At 40.1% G+C, this 5,766-nt stretch overlaps 1 protein-coding gene across 1 annotated transcript in view; it reads left to right on the forward strand.

Moving 5' to 3' along the window:
* Positions 1 to 5,766, forward strand: part of TNS3 (tensin 3) — a 191,723-nt gene that overhangs the window by 43,491 nt on the left and 142,466 nt on the right. Inside the window, exon 4 of the mRNA XM_009332357.1 lies at positions 5,382 to 5,423. The gene's annotated coding sequence lies outside the window, so the exon portion shown is untranslated. The remainder of the gene's footprint in view (positions 1 to 5,381; positions 5,424 to 5,766) is intronic.

Consider the following 5,766-nt stretch of genomic DNA (forward strand, 5'->3'; position numbering starts at 1 on the left):
TCTCTCTGGAGTTGCCAGGGTGACAGCATACTTTTTCCAAATATTCTACTAATTTTTCAGGATTCTGCATTTGCTCAGGGGTGAAGTTCTAAAACACTGGGGGTGCCCATTGGCCTAGGTACTTGCCCATCTTGTCCCACACACCCTGCCACTCATAACTATTCAGCCTTGGGGCAGATCTCTGGATGATGTTCTTAAATTGCTTACCAACTTTAGACAAAACCGAAACAATATTCCCAAGAAGTACAAATAGAAGTATCTTAACTACCCAAGGCTGTTCAAAATACTGAAAAGTTACTGTAATGAAGGAGGAAACATCATAGAAGGTAGCGACACTGCCATTCTGTATTTCCTCCGTAAAAAAACTCTCAGAGGAAGGACTGTAATTGCTAATTGTCTCCACGAAGTGGTACCCGAAGTACAGTAATGGCTTCAGTACAAAGCTGAAATACCAAATTAAGCTCAAGGTCAGTGTTTTAATAATAAACCTCCCAGGCAAAACATCACTAATCGCTGCAGACCACAGCAAACTGCAAAAACCAACACCAGTCTCTAATGTGTACAGCAAAAAAAAGAGCATGATGCAGATTAGACAAACCAATATCGAGAACAGATGAACCAACGTTGTGACCCACAACTGTTAACAGATATAAATTCCATAATGTGCTCTGGTTAATCTGTTATTATCTCAAACGCTTCGAGCCCCACGTTGGGCACCAAAAAGGACTGTCGTGGTTTAACCTCAGTCGGCAACTCAGCTGACTCGCTCACTCCCCTCCCCCGGGTGGGATGGGGGAGAGAATTGGAAGAGTAGAAGTGAGAAAACTCGTGGGTTGAGATAAAAATGGTTTAATAATTGAAATAAAATAGTAATAATAATGATAATATACAAAGCAAGTGATGCACAATGCAATTCACCACGATCTCACCACCCGCCGACCAATGCCCAGCCAGACCCTGAGCAGCGGCCCCCCCTGGCCAGCTTTCCCCCAGTTTATGTACTGAGCATGACGTCACATGGTATGGAATATCCCGTTGGCCAGTTTGGGTCAGCTGTCCTGGCTGTGCCCCCTCCCAGCTTCTTGAGCACTTCCAGCCTTCTCAGTCAGTAGAGTATGGGAAGCTGAAAAGTCCTTGACCTAGTGTAAGCACTATTTAGCAACAACTAAAACATCGGTGTGTTATCAACATTGTTCTCATGCTAAATCCAAAACACAGCACTGTACCAGCTACTGGGAAGGAAATTCTCTATCCCTGCCGAAACCAGGACACCACTGAAGAGTTTTATTTGTAACTGTAATCTTAGAGTTGATGAATAGGCAGCAGGAGTAGCAGTATTTGGCTTGGGGGCAACCATTTTAAAGCTGTGCAGGGAATGTATGGAGACTTGAGTGTACATCCTTAGGTGGACCAGTTTTGAAAGAAAGGGGCTAGATTCTGGGTATCTGCTTACTGTGTGCATGTGTGTGTATATATGTGTGTGTATATATGTCTGTGTATACACACATACATATACATGTATATAAAAAAACATATATTTACCTGAGATGTTTTTTTCACCACAACTCATTTCAGCACTCTTCCCCTTAAGTCAGAAGAAAAAGGCAACAGTGTGATCCTGCTAGCTGAGATGGTTATGTCAAGCCCTTTGCTTCTAGCTCTCTCTGTTTCCTCTCTGTAGTAAGGTGGAGAGAGCTGTTGTTTCTAGCAGAGTGAGAGAATATGAGGCATTTCAGCAGGGGCTTGACAAGCTGGAGAGCAAATTCAAAATACTAAAAAAGAAAGAGGAGAAGAGGATATTCTTGCTGCTTATTCCATGTTCCCTCTACTAGTTATCCTAGAAAACTTTCAGACTACACCAATCCAGTGCTAAACTGAACAGTACAAGGAAAAAATCCCTTTGAACTGGCAAACATTAGCTGTAAACGTCATTTATGTATCTATTTTATATGCAATAACATAAATAGCCTGCTTAGTTGTTCTGGAAGGGTAGGTGCTGAGTTCAGCTTGTGTATGAACTTTCTGGCAAAGAGCGAAACAGGCAGCGCATTTTCCCAAGCGCTCTGCTTATCGAGCCCATGAAGTGTCTTTGTACAGGGACCCCCAAGTGAATCCAAAAACTGTATTTGTGTGTTTTGCCTTTTCTTATATGCGTCTGTTTATTTCTGCTAAGTAGCAGTGAGTATCCTAAGTCTGTGAAATAGTGGTAACTAAGGTTATAGAATCATAGAATCATTAAGGTTTGGAAAAGACCTCTAAGATCATTGAGTCCAACCATCAACCCAACTCCACCATGCTCACTAAACCGTGTCCCTAAGCGCCTCATCTACATGTCTTTTAAATACCTCCAGGGATGGTGACTCAACCACTTCCCTGGGCAGGCTGTTCCAATGTTTAACCACTCTTTCAGTAAAGACATTTTTCCTCACGTCCAATCTAAACCTCCCCTGGCGCAACTTGAGGCCATTTTCTCTCGTCCTATCGCCAGTTACTTGGGAGAAGAGACCAACACCCACCTCGCTACAACCTCCTTTCAGGTAGTTGTAGAGAGCGATGAGGTCTCCCCTGAAGTGATAAAGGTGTCTGTCCTATATATCACCTTTAATCTGCTGAGAACAACTTTGAAGTTTCAATCAGTTTAGGGTTTCTGGGTTGAATTAATAGCACTGGTCAGTCTATACGTTAGTTCTTCTGACTGACAGGTTTGTATGTTTAACACTCTGGAGATTTGATAGCTGACAAGCTAAGTCAAATTTTTAAACAAAAAATAAAAAAACCTCAAAGCCTATTCTCAAGGGTTAACTGTGAGCCAATCTCTCATCATAAGGATTATGGTTAGTGTAGGATATATGCCCTGGTAAATTGTGTGTGGGTTCATTGAATTAAGCAAGGTGTTGCTATTATAATTTACAATCTGAAAATCTATAACTCTGTTTCAGTTAAGATTTGCAACTAGAGTGTATCTGAACTTCAGTGACCTACCAAAAAAAGAGTTGACAGTTATAAAGTTGTATCTCTAGTTCAAGGTATCTTTCCCACAGCAGGCTTTGGAGTAAAATTTTCACGTGTACCTGTCGTGGTTTAACCTCAGCCAGCAACTGAGCACCACGCAGCCGCTCGCTCACTCCCCCCATCCCAGTGGGATGGGGGAGAGAATCAGAAGAGTAAAAGTGAGGAAACTTGTGGGTTGAGATAAAAACAGTTTAATAATTGAAATAAAATAGTAATAATAATAGTAATAAAAAGAAGAATAACATACAAAGCAAGTGATGCATAGTGCAATTGCTCAGCACTCGCTGACCGATGCCCAGCCAGACCCTGAGCAGTGGTCCCCCCAGCCAGCTTTCCCCAGTTTATGTACTGAGCATGACGTCACATGGTATGGAATGTCCCTTTGGCCAGTTGGGGTCAGGTGTCCTGGCTGTGCCCCCTCCCAGCTTCTTGAGCACCTCCAGCCTTCTCAGTCGGTAGAGCATGGGAAGCTGAAAAGCCCTTGACTAGTGTAAGCGCTACCTAGCAACAACTAAAACATTGGTGTGTCATCAACATTGTTCTCACCCTAAATCCAAAACACAGCACTGTACCAGCTACTGGGAAGGAAATTAACTCTATCCCTGCCGAAACCAGAATAGTATCATTACTGATGTCTGCATGTATGGCCATGCAAGTATGCTGGGGTATCCATAATCTGTCTTGGGCGGACGCTGGTATTCTTAGTTTGGGCAAACATTGTGTGCCTCTGTGTGTGTGTGCTGCTTTAGCTTTTATTTTATTTTTTAACACTTTCCAAGGTGTAAGTTACTGTGCAGTCTTGAAGTTGCAGGAGAACCCATCTCTGGTCAAAGCGATTCAACAGGAAGAACGGAGTTTTCATTTTACTGTCTGTGCCATTTTAAGATGGTCTGGTTGTTTACCCAGAATCAGAAAGCAGTTTCCTGAGACTTTTTCCCTCCTTTGGGTGTGCTCTCCAAATAAGTAAGGTTCAATACCAGTTATCTCTTACCTGTGACTTAGTCCATATGTGGTAGTGGGCCAGTGAAAATTATGAAGAGGAAAACCATGTTTCATTGTGCATTTTTACGTGTCCCTTTCCTGCCCCTTTTAGTTTATGCTTTAAATGCACAAGATAAATATTAAGTTTAATTTGCATAAGGTTTGCACTTCACATCCTAAACTCTTGCAAAGTGTTGCAGAGTGCTGTTTCAGTGGCTGTTATGTTTTGTTCTAGGGGTGTCTATATTTCAGTGGTGGATATATTTCGGTGATTCCTGTTCTGTATAAAATCTGCATGCAAGTTTTTCCAGATTGTGAAATGATTTTGCATTCCACAGGGTAAACGTGCAGATGGGGTATTAGCTGTAATGGTAACACTGTTGCTACAGCAGCAATGTCGCTTGCTACAATTTAGCTTTAATGTCTTCTGAGCAAAACCTTGTTGATTTTTGCACAGAATTTGAAATTGTCTTTTGAAGCAATATTTTTATGCAGTTGAACATTAGGTATTACTCTATGCACAATGGACTCTTTGCAGACTTGCGGAGCGGGGAACACTGAAGTTTGGTGCAGTTTTACCTAACCTGCAGCACTGACTTAGTTCTAGTGTTACTTAGTTTTCTCGTTTTGAGTGTTTTTAAGGTGAAATACTTCTGTTATTCTCCCATTATAATTCCAAATGGTAAAACCCTTAATCTAGGGTATATTCTCTTGTGAAATGCCAAGTCTTGACTTTGTTGAAGTCTTAAGCAAACATTTTGGGGTTTTTTTTACGAAGTTTTATCACTGTACTTCCCCATTACATTACCTTGATTTCATACTGATTGTAGTCATCAATAAAAAAGCATGTACTGATGGAAGATTGTGCTTCTGGTAATTTATGTTAGATTTTCATAGTAATGGATCGGCTCATTTCTTTTAAAAGGTTTATTTTAAACCTCCACAGATACAACTTAGAATGTTTTAAAGCCTTGAACAGAGATTTTATGCAGTGCTTAAAGAAAATCCTAGGCAGTTCACTTTATCAATACCTATGCAAGTGTCTGTTCTCATGAAAAAGCAGAAAATGAGAGGTTGGGAAAAAATGAAAAGGGAATACATGGTTAACAGCATACAACTCCATGTATATTGTAACTTGTAGTAAGCACCCTCAGTAGCTGAGTGCTGACTTACAAGACCTGAATATGCAGGATGATAATGTAAAATCAATTTGTTTCTATATCTGTTTGAAAGATAGTTTTGTTATTAATACTGTAGAATGTATGTGTACTTCTGAATGATTTATTATTTTATTTGTTGTGTGTATGCATTAGGAGGGGACTTCTTAGAATACAGTTAAACTATCTGGAAAATTAAAGTAAATTTTGTTAACTTCTCTCCTTTTTTAGGCTAATAACTCTGAGGCTGTTAAAAATCATGTAACCAGAACTGTAAGTAATTCCGTTTTATTTATTTATTTATTTTTCTTTTACTTGGCCTGATTTTATTTTCCTGTTTGTGGCTGCTTATTTTTATTACATCTTCACAAAGTGTTCATTGTTAGCCATTTTCAAAGCACGCACTTTGGTTTCTGTAGTGTGTGAAATTAGCCTTTGATTAGTATAATTAGTGATTTCCCGCCCCCCAAGTTTATCCAGGAACAATGAAATGAACTCTGTGTTCCTTGTTTCTAAATCAAGCAGCGGAGAAGTAAAGAGATGTATTAAAATCTTCATAGACTGATTGTATTCAGAGGAGTTCAGAAATTCAAGAGATTTTTTTTTTTCAGCAGGC

The sequence above is a fragment of the Pygoscelis adeliae genome, unplaced genomic scaffold (assembly GCF_000699105.1).
Source record: "Pygoscelis adeliae isolate BGI_AS28 unplaced genomic scaffold, ASM69910v1 Scaffold119, whole genome shotgun sequence".
Classification (NCBI taxonomy): Eukaryota; Metazoa; Chordata; class Aves; order Sphenisciformes; family Spheniscidae; genus Pygoscelis; species Pygoscelis adeliae.